Below are 16,498 nucleotides of genomic sequence, written 5' to 3' on the forward strand. Positions count from 1 at the left end.
CATCAGAGACCACATTACAACCTTCCAACTGAACATGTGTAACAACATCATTCAGCAATTTGTCATTTTTTAATTCTGTGCATTTGTGATCATTTAGTGTAATACCAGCCCTTTCAGCCTCTTCAAAAATATGTGGCTCAAAGAATTTTTCAGGTGATTGACTTGTACCCTCCTTGTGAGTATTTCCTTTTTCTGTCCGTGTTTGGTCATTGTTTTGCTTGCCCAGGGAAGGAGCTATGGCATCCCCACTTACTCCCTGTTCACTGGTATTCCCCATGCATGAGTCATTTTTCTTAAATCTGTTCCTTTGTTCTTTTGGAATTCCTAATGTTTCTTTTTCATTTGTGCAAATCTTTACTGTTTTATTTAGCTCTAAGTTAAACCGGACCTCTTTTTTAGAAGTATTTGCACTTTCTGTCACAATTTCATTTACTGGTACTTTCATTTTTAATCCATTAGGCATCTCAGAGTCGTTATGCAAAATTATATCAGAGCAATCTGTCATCTTGGCACTGCAGTTATCATGAGTACTTAGTCACTTTTCGGAAGCCCCCCGGTCATTGCTATGGCCATCAGCCCCCTCTTTGGAAGGTTGTTTTTGCGCTGTATAGAGCTTTCCTATTTGCTCAGCTAACATTTTCACTTGGGCCTCAAGGCACTGGAACCTTTCCATCTCTCTAGGATCCTCTTTCTGTGGCCTAGGTCGATATTGGTTGTTTTCCCCCTGATTGGATCTATTCTGATACCTCTCAGGTGATTGATACCGGTTGGGATGGTTTCTGAACTCTTGATTCATTTGTGGAGGGGAGCGGGTTGCACCCATCCTTTGATTATAGTCCCCTGGTGGGGAATCATTGTACTGGCGTGGACTGTAGTTCACGTTTTGCCTCATGTCCTGTCTCTCAGATTGTGGGTACTGGCCCCTATGTTGATTTCCATTATCAGTAAATCGATCCACATATCGGGGCCTATCCTGATTACCATATATCATGGTGCTGGGATCAAATCTGCTCTGTGTCCCCAATGACTGGTAGGGACCATCATTTCTTTGATCTTGATTTTGTCTCTGGTTATTGTTCATACCTGCCATATCAGACCGGTATCTTACCCGGGGTCTATCCCCTAAGTACCTAGGGCTGATGTAGCTCTCTCTATTACTAGGATCATGTGTTTGGAACATTGGTACAGGAAATGGCGATCTTTGTTGATTACCCCTTTGTTCAGGTGTCACATTATTTTTACCTTGGCTTTGAGCAGACTCAAGGGACATTTTGGCTGACCTGATTTCCATTACTGTGGCTGAGGGTTCTTTAGATTTATGCCTGGTATCTTTCATTTTATCACTTTCTCTACCCTGACAATAGAGTACCTCATATAGCTTTGTGCTTTGATGTACAATCCATTCAAGGGACTTGTCACGGTCAAATTCACGGACCAATTGGGATATGATGTCTTTCTGTAGCCCATAGAAGTATGCAGTTTTAAACTCATTGGAATTTGAGTCAAAAGATACATCAAAACGAGAGAATGCTCTTCTTAAGTCTTGTAAAAATTGGCGAGGGGATGTATTAGGTCCAGCAGTAATTGTGTACGCGACTTTCTTTGCCTCCTGCAATGACTGAAAAGGAGAAAAATGACGCCTAATTTCTTTTTCAAACTCCAGCCATGTCATATTCTGCTGTTCATTTAATCCCCTTATGATGCTGGCCGTCGGGGCATCTAAAGTTAAATGAAAATATTGTCTGTACTGTTCCTTAGGTATCTGGAGTGCTTTAAAAATGGCATGCACCGCTTCTAAGTGATCCTCAATGCAGCATTCACCTCCCTTTTTAAATGGTTTGATCAGGGCTTTAATGGATTTCATTATTTTTATGGGGCTACTTGTTGCAATGCATGGAATTGCACTATTTTGTGATTCAATCCTGTTTTCAGGTGTATGAGATTGGTGACTGCCCCCAATGGGAGTATCAAATCCCCCAAGGGCGCTGCAACCAAGTTCAGTCACCGGCCCAGTCACTGGGGCACTAGCTCTTTGGGCAGAGCTAGAATTCACCTCCACTCCATTGAATGTGGTACCCTGCCGCCTCTCCTGGGACCTGGGAATGCACATTTGCTGTTCTAAGTCCTTACACTTTTTAAGGAGTCTAGTTGCTTCATTCTGCAAATAATTATTTTCATCGCTCATTTTATTAATCGCCTCCTGCATGTCGCACATTTGCATTTGGCATTCATTGAACTCTTTATTTCTTTTGTCTCTTTCTTGAATCATTTTAATCATTTCTTGTTCTGCACTCTGGAGATCACCTTCTTTTTCACAATGTTCTTTTTGTAAAATCTGCATTTCTGAAACAACCTCATCTTTATCCTGCCTAATGTGATCCACTAAGGCTTTTAAGTGTGTCAATTCTTGCTCACTATCTTCAAATTGTTTCTTGCTTTTGGATAACTGAGTATCAAAGTCTCTGCATTTTAATTGCATGTCTTTTTGGCATACATCCAATTCTGCTCTCAACATTTCCTGATTTTTACTTGCCCCATCTAATTCAGTCTTTAACCTGTTAATTAGCTGAGTATCATTCTCTTGCATTCGCAGGGACTTGTTTAAAATAAACCATATTTTGCCGCATAGCCGTATTAAACAGTCTTTCTCTGCACTTTTATCGGCTGCATTCAATAATCTTGTAAGGCAGACCTGAATTATGCTGCCTTCTGCAAAAATATTGTCTAGTTTTTCTTTCTGCACCTCACCCTGAATGCGGTTACTCCATTCTAACGTGCTATTCGAAGACCAATTCCCATGTGCAAATAACTTTGCCTCTAAATATTGCACTAGATCTGAGAATGTGGTTTCCCTTTGTGACATTCTGAAATTCGTTTTTAGTGGCACACTGCTATTATAAAATGGGTTCCCTTTAATGTGCAAATGGCAGTGTGAGACACGCTTGCCACGCCCAGTAGGTACTCTATGATCACTTTCCCGGCCTGCAACGCACCATAAATATGTAGGGTATTTTGTGGAGATTTGGGGCCTGACGGTATTTTATTACCGCCGAAAAATAACTTAGCAATAATCACTCTTTGTATTCAGATTTGGCCATGTGCAACAATAATACAATGGACATGCATTATTTCAGCACCCAGACCTGCATATTTGGTATACGTGGTTGGTGGTATTTTGGTGAGCATAATTCCCTTGTTTTATTTGTGGCCCCAATGTCCAGAATCCCTTATCTTTGCTTAGATTTTTCGTGTGATCACTAGAGAGACCTCAGACCTGCATTCTAGGAATACCACATTTCCAGTGATAGTGTTGGTGTGCCACCATGGGCGAACTCACTGACTTATTTACGACAGAGAGCTATATGTGGTAGTCTTGTGGTAATTTCCACTACCTTATATACGGTAGGGAGCTATGTTCAGAGAGTCTCTCTTCCCGTTGGCTCATGTACCTCCAACAAGCTATGCTACAGTCACTCACAATTATTCATACTGATTCTGACATGCACACATCTGTCTTAAAATGACCATTGCACTGTTTAAAAATCTCCCCACATCATTGGCATTGTAATGGTAAATAGAAAATAAAACACCCGTCTGTTTTCAAATATTTTCTGTATTATAAAAGCTACATTTAGACACGATCTCATTCTTTACAGAAATAAATAAAATGGTACAGTCAAAGCATTGTCTATGACACACTGCAAGGAGCGTGGCGGAGAACAGAACTCAAATTGCAACATTGGTATTTGATTAAGACACGCACAGGAATCCTACACTGACTGCATATTACCGTACACACTCAGCTCCCACACTTCTCATTACCTTATCTTTTTAGTTGTTCTCTTTGTGAATGTGGCTCTCTTGGATTAACTCCAGCAAAAAGGAACGCTTGCCTTCTCAAGCCGGGGTCATTGCCTGGAATTCTCAGCTTTTTCAGATAGGAATGCCTCAGCCAGTGGAAAGGTTTTTCTTTCAGCCTGGAATTTTCCCCGTTACTGCCCACTAAAACTTTCCTCTCAGCCCTCTGTATGACGTGTCCCAATGAAATCCATCATCTCTCATCCTCCTACTCTTCAACAATAGCTTCGCTTATACATTTGCAATTGTTGCAAATCTGACTTCCTTCTTCCTGCAGTTACTGTGCACAAAAACACGGAGAATCAGGCAGAGAAGAGAGGAAAAAAATCTGCACACGCATTTAAATGGTTTTCAGAGTATGCCTAATTCTGCAGTGGAGAACACATTTTATTAGTGGGTTATGTTAAATAAGGTTTTATTAGTCAGGTTAATTGTTAATAGGTTAGCTGTTAATTTTCAAATGTGTCTCTAGCAATATAGGCATTTCAGGTGAAAAATAGTGTGCATTTTTAAATGAGCACGTGTGCTTTTAACTGTAAAAATAGATTTGCATCTTATATGTTAAAATCGTTTTTGACTGAATAGCCTGTCTTTCCTTGTTAATCTGGTAACCCATATAGCAATGCACCGCACCCTTGTGGTGGTAATGCAAAAAAAAAATGTGCTACTTGTGCAGTATTACTGTACTCTGTACTGTAACACGCCAAATATCCTTACACACCAGACGGTTGGTGTTGCTAGAGCATAGTGCTCTCCTTAGCTCATATTTAACTAAGTCCCAATGGCGCCATCAGATATTATTTTTAACTGTACAGCTGAGATTGCACAATGGGTGACACTGAAAATGATATGATATGGCATTTATATTGCGCCTGTACACATCTGTTTCTAGGCGACACAATACAAGGGAGGGAAGACATTGGGAAGACAAGACTAATAATCCTACTAGGCCTTGCGTCATTCGGATCATGCAAGTGCAACAACGAGATATGCAAGAGGAAGGGAGAGGGAGAAGTGCAAGGGAGAGGGGAAGGGGAAGTGCAAACAGGGCAGCTGGCTCTGAGTAAGTGCAGACAGGGTAGCACAGCTATAAGTAGTTGGAGGCAGGGGGCTGTAGGTATTATAGCTTACAGCCCCCAATTTAGAGGTAGGCCAGGAGGCAGTGCAAAGAAGACTGGTAGAGGAGGCACCTGGTACCCAGCGAGACCCTGAGGGTACCAGGCAACAAGTCAGCACAGCAGACAGGTAAGTTTGTAGTGAAGCGGGAGAGAGAAGGCAGAGGAGAAAAGGAAGGTCTTGAGCTGCTTCTGGAATGTCAGGTGATCCAGCTCAAGTCTGAGAGGGGCAGGGAGGCTCCTGCAGAGAAGAGTGATCCACTCCCCATTCTCTGTCTAGAGACGCGTCTGACCATCAGAGAGTTGACAGTAACAGAGAAAAGGGCTTTAGAAGGAAGGATTTTGGCAGATAGAGTTGGATGTAGTGCGGGCCCCAGCCCCAGAAAGCCTTGTGGACAATGCAGAGGGTCTTGGACTTGATCCTTGCAGTCACTGGGAGCCAGTGGATAGATTTCAGGGCTAGAGAGACACAGTCCCTGGGCTGGAGACCAAGGATAAGCCTTGCAGTCCTGTTTTGGATTAGTTGCCTGAGGGCAGAGAGTAGAGGCAGGTAGACTGAGAAAGAAGTTGTTTCAGTAGTCCAGCCTGGAGAGAACCAGGGCCCTGGAGACAGTGAGCTTCTGGGGGAAAATAGGAAAAGGTAAAATACCTCTGAGGAGATGTAGCTGGGAGGTGGCCTTTTTGGCAAGGTCTGTGATGTGAGGAGAGAAGCAGTAAATGGAGTTGAAAATGACACCAAGGTTTTTTGCCTCACAGGAAGGCGAGAGTTGAGGGCCCAAGGAGGGTGGCCAGAGTGAGAGAAGAAAAGCGGGAGCAGGGGTCCCAATGAGAAGGTTCTCCTTCTTACTGGCATTAAGGCAGAGATGATTGGAGGCACACCAATCCTGGATAATGGATAGACAGTCAGGAATGAGTGAGGGGATGAGGTGGCTGAGGGAAGCCTGAAAGAGAGCTGAATGTCATCCAAATAATAGACTGCAACTCAATCTTTCAAAGACAGAAATCATACTGTTAGGCCCAAAAAGCTTAAGAAACAAAACAGAGGTAATACCCCCACTGCCCCACCGGTTTGGTCTACATCTAAATGTGCCTCCAAGGTTAACAATCTTTGCAGTTACTGACAGTCCGATTTGGGCTGTAACTCTCAAACAAACACTCCGCTGCGATCTATATATTATACCATTTGAATATTGCGACCAGGCCTTTCCTACTTGGCTCCTGTAAATGTTGCAGTAGTGTCTGGCTCTTTAGGGAATTCAAAGCTGGATTATGTCACCACGACTTTAATAGGCATTCCTAAATATCAGATTCAAGGATTACAAGTCCCAAAATTCAGCTGTCCGAATGATCTTTAGGATTTCGAGCCGTACTCCAGTGTCAAATTATTGAATTTCATTGCACTGGCTGGAAATGAGCCACACATTGATTTTAAAGTCCTTTGCATAATTTATAAATGCGTAGTGTAAATTAACTAGTTCCTTTTATCCTGCAAATAGGATCTCTCTCCCTCAACAAGCCCACGAGATAACTGAGATTTAAGAAGAAAAAAACTGGTTAAGATACCTTCAGCCCACTACCATCAAAGAGAGGACAGGCGGTACTCTTTCTATGGACCCACTTTGTTGAACTCATTGCTGCAGGAATTAGGGAACATCACCTGTATATGTATCTTTCGTAAAGTGTTAAAAACTCACCTCTTCCAATAGCATACCTAGGTCTGTTTTATTCTAATCCACGTCATGCCTAATGTTTAAGATCAGTGCCGAAATGCAGTTGAGTCTGCCCAGTGTGAGGTACAAATAACCAAACTCAATCAAAATAAAGATGTAGATGGTGAGCATAAATCTTACCCCCGATCAGGTCCCCTCCTCCGCTTTGTGTGAGCACGAAATTGGGGCTGAACAGGAAGTAAAGGCTTAAATGCATCACTCCACGCATGTATGTCTCCATGTACATCCCTACCTCATTTAAAAAGAGCATGTGAAAGTAGAGGAAAACCAGGCAAAACCACCTTTTATTTTTAACTTTTATTGTCTATTATGCAAAACAGTCTATCTAACTGCCTTACTTTACATAATTTAGAAATGGCATTCAGGGGGAAAAACACTTTTGGATTGATGTGCTGTCTGGTCCCCTGCATACAATGTTCAATATTCACTGGGTGGAGTGGACAAGGAAAGAGTAAAAGCGAGGTGAACTAACTATGCTTCTTTCGTGTTTGCACTCCGCCTTGTGGAAATGTGACACACTGCCTGCAAATACCCTTTGCAAGCCGCATTTACTAATGGATTCCTAAGCAATCCACCTGCTCATTCGCTGGTGTTAATGCAAATCAGATTCCACAGGAAGACGGGGGAGATCAGTATGGAGGAGAGCTTATCCCTGCAAATGGGGCAGAATGTAGAATGGAGGCATAGAGGCATTGGACCTCATTACGATTTTGGAGGTGTGGTAAAAAAGTGGTGGTCATTTCGTTACCACCACATTTTTGATGGTAAAGGAACTATAGCCATTTTTACTGCACCATGTTTGGAGGAAAAGTGGTGGAGGATTGACCTCCAGGAAAGAGCTAGGGGTAAATCTTCCATTTCTCCTCCACAAATGGGCAGAATTACTGTGGCGGATTTACTGCTTGCAGTAATTCCATCAAAAAAACAATGGAGTCCTGTGGATCCCAAAAATGGGGACTAAAACCACCTTACCATCCCTTGTAATACCATTGTAAACCCACTGGACCAAGTGGCGGTAACTGATTTTGTTGGAAATTACTCAGAATGAGGCACATTATGTCTTACATTCATGCCTCCAATTAACCCTCCAACCCATGCAAAATGAGGCTGTAATACCTTTGACTTAAACCTGGAGGGGGTTATCGATTTCTAAAAGAAGTTAGTATGAGTAATTCTGACTTACTCTGATTTACATAAAGTAAGTCATAAGTACGCCTGAAGTACTGCTAGCCTCTGCTTTCGGAAATCCTTTATACCTCTTCAGGATCAGTCACATGGTAAATCAGAGATTCGTATAGAAATGTGTTGTTGTGACGCAGGCCTCTTACGCTTCAAAATGAGAAAAAAAGATGAAGGACTGTCTAAAGCGTGTTCACCGGTGATGTTTTGTTACGTGTGTATTCCGACACAATTGTGAGCAGTGGAACTACACGCATGGCCAGTTTTATTTTCTTCATTTTTCAGACATTCTCTGACATTTTCTTTTAATAGACGACCCATTTCCTCCAATTGCGGATTACCGTGGAGCCGAGACTGTTAGCAATACATATGTCCCAGAGTCCTGCTCGAGCCCTACTTAAAACAAATTTGACCCAGCAAGGAAAGATTTGCCATCTATCTTTAATACAATCTCTGACTGAGCTGTTCAATTTAAGGGAATGAACATGTAATCCGAGTTCGAGGACAAGAAATGCGGCTCCCATCACCCAGCACTGGTGCCTTCCCGGCAACGACAGGTGGATGTGGAGACAGACTCCCTCCCCCAAACCCCTCCTCGTCCCTCAGTCATTACAGCTCCTGTGTCGCATAAGGTCGCACAATGGAACGGAGACCAGGGCTCGTCAAGGGCGCACACTGATGACAGTGAATAGTTTCCCGCACAATTATCAGGTCATCTGCAATGCTAGCAAAATCTGCAGAGCCCAGCGTTTCTGCGCAGATCACCTAGAGATCGGTGCTTTCTTTTTCCAATGAAGCGGCTCTCTAATTTACCATGTGTCTATCTCGGAAGAGGTTCCCAGTGGATACAATCAAACACAGCATCGCTCTTAATTAGGTGCACGTTTCATGGTAAGAAATTCTTAATTGTAGGATGGGAATGTCTACATATCATCTAAACGATGGATAGCAGTTTATGAAAGCACAGCATATGTGTGTGATTAGACCAATATACATCATGTTGCAGTATCTTTACGATAGAGTGCTTACATTGCCATGTAGCCTTTTGTTGGTTTTTGGGGTTCCAATCCACATGCTGTATGGTTTATTTGCAATTCCTGCTGATATTAGAAGGCAGCCATCTTTTACTCTAAGACATCGTTATTCTAGCCATACACTTTAAATTAAAGTAAGCAGTCACTAGAACAACCCACTTAGTATGAATTTAGCTATACCAATTTCATGTCATGAAAGATCAATGCCCCAAAAGTTTCGATAATCGCATTTTGTCCTAAGGCGCCTGGTCTGTTGGCATAGCCGTCAGACGCTGTTAAAATATATGACAGCTAAAATTAGTTAAAATTACCTACTGTCATCTTGCTTTGTCAGATGTTGCGGGCGGTGCTGCTCGCAGGGGAGACGAGAAGACCGGGACAGGAAGGAGGCTGGAGGCAGAGATCAGGTAAGTACTTTATTATAGAGACTAGTGCTCCCAACATAGGAGCCGTTCCGTTGGCCTCCCAGGTCCCTGAGCAACTGATCTTTGCTGTTCCCCCGTACAGCACGCCACAAAGGAGTATTTCAAAGGATGCTCCTGCACGATCCGCTGCATGAAGCAAAGCAACCCAGGGACCCACCCGCAGGGTGCCTCACACGTGCGGGCTCAGCCGCATACAGTAAACACAATAACAGTAACTCCGTACACATCTTCCTCCTTAACCAAATATGCTAAGCACAATGTCCTTTAATTTGCTTGGTAGCCATTGCAACTGCGCCCCACGCACTAGATTCCCTTCTGCAACCCGGCACTCACTAATCGTCGTCTGGGGACGGCCATCCACATGCAGGCCCCCCTCCACAGTTGCCTGCTGAACCACTTTAGAACCCCATGTGGCTTCCACTCCAAGATTCTCACTCATACCGGGCATTTCACTACTACTGACACACACAAGAGGCACCTTATTCTTTCCTAAGGTGCGAACAGGGGCACACTCGACCGGTACTTCTTGGAGTACCGCACCACTCCCCTCCTTCCATTTGCTTTCCACATCATAACACCTCACCAGTTGTCTCATACTCCACTTGGTGCCATCATCTAACAGCACCCCCGTACCCATTACTTTCACGACCTTCCTTGGAGGGGTCAAACATGGAGCCCCTGCTCCTCTTACACTCGGGTTATTTATCCTGACCCAACAGTCCACAAGAAATGGTTTCTTAACCACACTCTTCTTACCATCAAACCACCTCTTATACCTCTGTTGGCACTTCTTTGCTCTGCTAATCAACTCTTCTCTATCTAGTTTGACTGGTCCAGAGGTACCCAGCCATTCTGAAGTTAGTTGATCAACTGGCTTCCACCTCCTAAGCACCACAAAAGGCGTAATTCCTGTAGAGGAATGAGGTGTCATCCTATATGCCCAAAGCATGTCCTGAATCAACCCCTCAACATCCAAATTAGACATCTTGGCCAGTTGAAGTGTCCCTTTTACCACTCTATTAAACCTTTCCACCGTACCCTTCTGACGCGGACAATACAATGCCGTCGTCTCATGGCGCACTACTGCACTCTTAAGGTAATTAGACACTAAGTTAGATTTAAACTGTACCCCACTGTCTGTGAGTAATACTGACAGAAACCCTTCTGTCCTAAAAATTCCATCAAGAAAATCAACCACACAATTGGCTGTCATCTTGAAGATGGAGAATTAGAACGTGCCCTCTGCCCCGGAAGACCCTTCAACAGGAAGAAGAATCTGCGACAATATGGCCGTCGTTCATACGAACTTGCACCCATTCCCACTGCTCCCATGATGGATAATTATCACAAGAGATACCCTCCCAGCAGACCCAACAATCCAGCAGTCGTGCAAATCTTGCCCAGAGTGAACCAAGAGGCGCAAGACGGAGCTGGAGACGGTTACATGGACAGACGCGACTAATTACCAAGAGACCAAGCCATTTGTCGGTAGAGACACACACACACACACACACACACACACACACACACACACACACACACACACACACACACACACACACACACACACACACACACACACACACACACACACACACACACACACACACACACACACACACACACACACACACACACACACACACACACACACACACACACACACACACACACACACACACACACACACACACACACACACACACACACACACACACACACACACACACTCTCTCTCTCACTACACGAAGAACATGGGTATACAGCTCTATAGCTAGAGGACAGTGACATATACATACTGTCTGCACGTTTATTATTTAGCCATTAGGCCTTCTACAGCACCGCGGTAAGGCAAGAAGCAAGACAAGTTTGTGTAAATGGTTGCAGACGCTTGTATTCAAATAACCCTATGGTGTGGCAGGAGCACTCAAGGGACCTGACAGCCATAATGCACTAACTTAAAGACTATTCAAAGACGTGTATAGTAGAAGCCAAACCATGGCTTAAGACATCTAGTAGGCCGCGATCGGCTTAGAAAAGGGACCCAAGCCTAACAGAATAATGTACAAGCAAAATTACTCTGGCAGGAGTGAAGCCGCCATCAAGGTCGCAATGTTGCAAAAGACATTCCTCACTCTGAACCTAAGTTCTCCCCAACTCCTGAAGAATTCTGCCACCGATTTCAGGAATTTGGTACATCACCAAGGAGCTGGTGATATCCAAAATGGTCACACAGAGAATTGATGACAACGTCCTCCCAACAGGCACTGAAGAAAGTGACAGTGCAGAACAAAAATCAGAATCACCAGATGAGCATCCTTGAGTTCCAACCTCACAAACCAATTTCCTGGGCATCAACATGTTGTTTAACACTGCAATATTCTCTATCTTGAAATGATGATAAACTATAAACTGATTCAGTTCCCTCAAGTTGACTAAAGGCTAGAACCCTTTGTCTTTCCTCCACACCACAAAGAGAGTGCTTACTCACCCCCAAGGGTACAGAGTCACCCTCTCTATCGCCTGCTTGGCAAACAATTCACTGACCTCTTGATCCATCGGTTCACGCATGGCCACTGACATGAACCCCGACACCCTGGAACGGGGGTGGACCGGAGCTTCTGTGTGAAAGCTGCTGGGTCTCTGCTGCTTCTGTATCCCCGGCTTCATCAAGTCTGGCACTCTGAGTGTAGAAGGACTGGATCTAGCATTGGGGTTCTTAATTGGATCACATGATGGGACAGGGAGTAGCCTGGAATAAAGGAGTTGTGGCTAGCCGCTCGGCCCCTGCAGCCAGCCCTGGGAGAGACCTGCTAAGAAAAAATCCTCCTAAGGGATGACTGGTTTTTCAGTGATTGAAAGGACCCCACATACTTTCCAGGTGTCATAACAAATGTGTACTCAAAACAGTAGGGGGCCTGCATTTTTCGCCCCGCTGGTGTCTGCCATTCCTCCCAATTTGGAACACATTTTGAGCAAAAACCCATCCATCTCTCCTGAAATGTAGAGGCATGAGCATCCCCTAAAAAGCATGTCATCCTTTGGGCCTATACGCTGATCTCTTCCAAATCTAAATGATGCCCACCTGCTTTGGCCCTCTCTGTCAAAACCAAAATCTTGATCAAAGGGCCCGAAACATTAAGCAGCCTGTCCTCATTAGCCTGCCAGGCCTTGTCCACCCCTTTCAAAACATCACACAGATTAATCCAATTTATGGTGAAGGAGAGAGCCTGCATAGACTGAACATACTCAAGCAGTGACCCATTACCTGGAATTAGGGTGGAACTACAGATCAGGGCAGAACATAGAATTGCCTCTGGTGTCTTGAAAGTCAGAAGGACTTTCCCCAGTGTTGTTCACATCATCATTACCTCCAGCGAGTTTAACAGCAACAGGGCCTATATCAAGATCAGAGGAAGGACTCAAATCAGGGTCCAAGGTGATGGGACCAGAGCTGAGAACTTGGTTCTCTTAGCCTTATTCTGTCCATCCTCCAGGCCAGAGGGTCTATTGAGAGCTTCTAGTATCTCCATTATGGAAGGTGAAGACAGCGTCCCAGACCCAGATTTACGGGTGAAGGAAACGCACCACAGGCAGGCACCTGTCCATAATGCTTCCTTTTGTAAGGGTTTTTTGTCGGACGCAACCCCGGTTCACCCAACCCAGCACCTGAAGGTAAACTGGAAGGATGGCCAAACAAAGCCTCTGAAACCGAGGATTGCATGGTGTGCGAGATAGAGGATATTCTCTGATCAAATGCCTTACTAACTTCCTTGGACAAAGAAAAGTTTACAAAAGACACACAATTTGAGTGTTAGACATCTGTACTACAAGGGGACACCTCCTCATCTTCAGATATTAAAAGTAAAGGCAATTTGTTGTCCACTTCTTCCTGAGCCATCATATACCTGTCAACCAGACTGCCTGCCACCTGAATCCAAACAAAGAATGATGACACACAATTGAACTTCTCTGCTCAGGCCAACGTCTCCAAGGACACTCTGAGGTCCTATCCTCTAATTGTGACCAAGTGCTCCAGAATGAGGTAGGGACTCTATGGAGCCTAGCGTGCACACTATGAACTCTGGTACCTACCGTCCTTCAGCACCAGGAAGCCAGTCTGTCAGTCAGTAGGCTTTAATCTATATTTATTAAGCACACATATACAAATTCATCATAAAATAAAATGCATGAGACAGTTAAATATCAGTTCATAGAAAATATGAATATAAAATACACAATTCATAACATATCATTATAGGGCCTGCAAAAAGCTAAAAAGCGAGCATGAATTAATCTATTGGCTTGAGGCAACATCCTACGCAGCCAAGCACCATAAATAAATTTGGCTACAAAATATGCATCGTTCACTACAGCTGTAGATTTACAAAAATTAATTGCTTCTTGCATGGTTTTCACACATGCTTTTCTGAACAGTGGTATCAAATAAATCTTCCTCAGATCTCAGTAGAACTCAGAAAAGCAAAACATGAGAAACAGATTCAGTCTCTAGACCACATTTTGGCCAGGTTGCTGAATTACTATGCCTGCATCCCCTTGTGAAGGATGCAACCTGCATAGTACTAGTTCTGAACTCTAGGAATAGGGTAGGAGCCTGGTCAGGTGAAACCAGGTCCAAATATATCTCCTCACCCTGAGCTTGCTTCGTGGAGAGATATGCCAACCCTACGATCAGGTTCAGATATGAGGCAATAAGGCATTCTTGGTTCTTGCATTTTACAAACTGCTTAATGTCTCCTTTTTGGCTACTGCATAGATTATCCAGGTTATGCCATAGTTCTTCCATGCCAACCAGTTTAAGATGTTGCCTAACATGAGGCAACCATTGGAGTGTCCACCAGGGTAATTCAACAAATCTTTATAAGCTGCTTCATACTTGGCAACAGCAGGAGACCCCCAAAGTCTAAGCCAATAAATAAAACAGTTTGCCGACTGATGGATAATAGGGCCAAGACCACATTCCATGTGGAGCGGGGCATTGGGAAAACTGAACGGCAGTCTAAGTAGCTTTTTCAGAAATGTGTTCTCTGCTCCTACTAGCACTTGGTATGACCCCAAATCTCTGCTCCATAAAGTACAGCCGGGACTATCTAAATGGAGTAAATATTTATTGCTGGTGTCACGGCTCCCTCTACATGGGAAACGAAAAGTGTTTTAAGGCCACCGCCATTTCTATCAAGGATGGGCTGTGGCCTATTTGTCTGGGCTGCCCATGAGCCTGGATCTGTGAACCTTACTCATAATAGGTGACGTGTTCTAATGCAGTGCTGTTAACTTCCAAGCAAAGTGTCACATGATTGGTTCTCCTCAGTATAAACACTAGCACCTTAGTCTTAGTCCTATTGAGTGTCAGACCCAGCTGTGTGCACTTAGCAATGAAACACTTCTGTTTTTTTTAATCCCTATAGATAAGGTGGCCAGCAGAACTACCTCATCAGCAAAATATAGTGCTGGATGGACATCAGTTCCAAGTTTGGGTGGATCCAGCTCACCTCTGGAACATTCTACCACCAAGTCTAGGATGATTTCATTGATGTAAAGGCAAGCACACATCCGTGCCTCACACCTCTGTTAACCTGGAACTGCTCAGTAGTTTTCCCTACCAGCCCCCACCTCACTACCGCTGAATTGTTGGAGTAGAGCTTGGCTATCAGGGATACCAGCTCAGCTGGCACCCCCCCCACCTGAGGAGGACCTGCCATAACTGGGCCCTACGTACACTGTGAAAGGCCGCCTGAAGGTCTGTAAACACAGCATAGACCTGCATGCGTTTCAACACAGTGAATTTCTGAATTATGGCAGACAAGCGGAAGCATTGGTCAACTGTACTTAGCCCGTGTTAGAATCCGGCCTAAAGGTGGGATATCAGCCCATTGCTCGTCACCCACCTGTAAAGATGCTGTAGCATCAACCTGGCAAATAGTTTTTCTGCAGCATCAAGCAGTGAAATGGGCCTATAGTTACCCAGATTCTGTCTTCCCCCCTTTTTTATATATGGCTACTACCTTTGCCTTTCGCCAGGATTCTGGGATACCATTGCAGCTGGCCACTGCTTGGAATAACCTTGCCAGGATAGGAGCCCAAATGTTGGGCTCATCCTTCAGGATGTCACTCAGTATTTCATCAGGACTAGGTGCCTTCCTCCCTTTGCAGTTTGCCAATACATTTTTAACTGCTACAGTAGTGACAACAATGGGTGGCCTAATACAGTCAGTCATCAACTGACCAGCCTCTGATGAGCCCTCTACGTCACAGGCTTCTTGAGAAGTCTCCTTGTGGTATAAACCACAGAAGTGAGAAAACCAGTCTGCTTCAGTTATCATACATTGAAGCCTGTTTTCAGTACTATCTTTGCGGTCCACTATGAGATCCCAAAAGGTCTTGCTGTGCTTATCAAGGGCAGCTTCTCTAAGGGCTTCCAATTCAAATTTCAGGTATTCTGCTTTCCTAGTTTTCACTGCATTTCTTATGCACCCCTTTTGACTCACAGGTTCTCCTTGTTCACCTTGCCGCTACTTGCACGGTTTGCCATGAGGTCCTTTTTAGTCTGCCTGCAGGAGTTATCAAACCATACATTTCTCAGCCACATTCTCTGTTTGGAGAGGGTTACTGGACTAGTGAACCATGGACCAAGTTTGCACATCAGGCAATCAAACTTAGCCAATACCTAATTTGTTCCCCTGCTAAGATCACATAGATGTTCAATAGAGGGGAGAATTGAGTGGTAGATGGAATTGTTTAGTCCTTTTGTCAAAATGTCATCCTATTTGAAGAGCCTTCTGCTATTTGCAGCTATCTCTATTGGCATCGAAGTTACAAATCCAGTTGCAGGTTTACCCAGCCACCTTAATTTTATAACTAGTGGTTTTTAGCCACTATCCACGTAATCGAGGATTAAGAATGCATCCACTTCACTTCAATCACTCAATGCCACCAGGACGTAATATATCCTGGACGAGCGTTCAAAACCAGAGAAGTTATTCTTCCCTGGCCTGTGTACCTGAGCAGGGAAGCTAGCTTCAGCGGGAGGAATCACCCAGGCCGCATCCACGTCCTCCCATAATCCCTCCCATTCTTGAGGGGCTGAAAATTGGAGGTTAAAGTCTCCTCCAACAGCAATGTGGAGGGGACCTGGC

The sequence above is a fragment of the Ambystoma mexicanum genome, chromosome 14 (assembly GCF_040938575.1).
Source record: "Ambystoma mexicanum isolate Mex_15411 chromosome 14, UKY_AmexF1_1, whole genome shotgun sequence".
Classification (NCBI taxonomy): Eukaryota; Metazoa; Chordata; class Amphibia; order Caudata; family Ambystomatidae; genus Ambystoma; species Ambystoma mexicanum.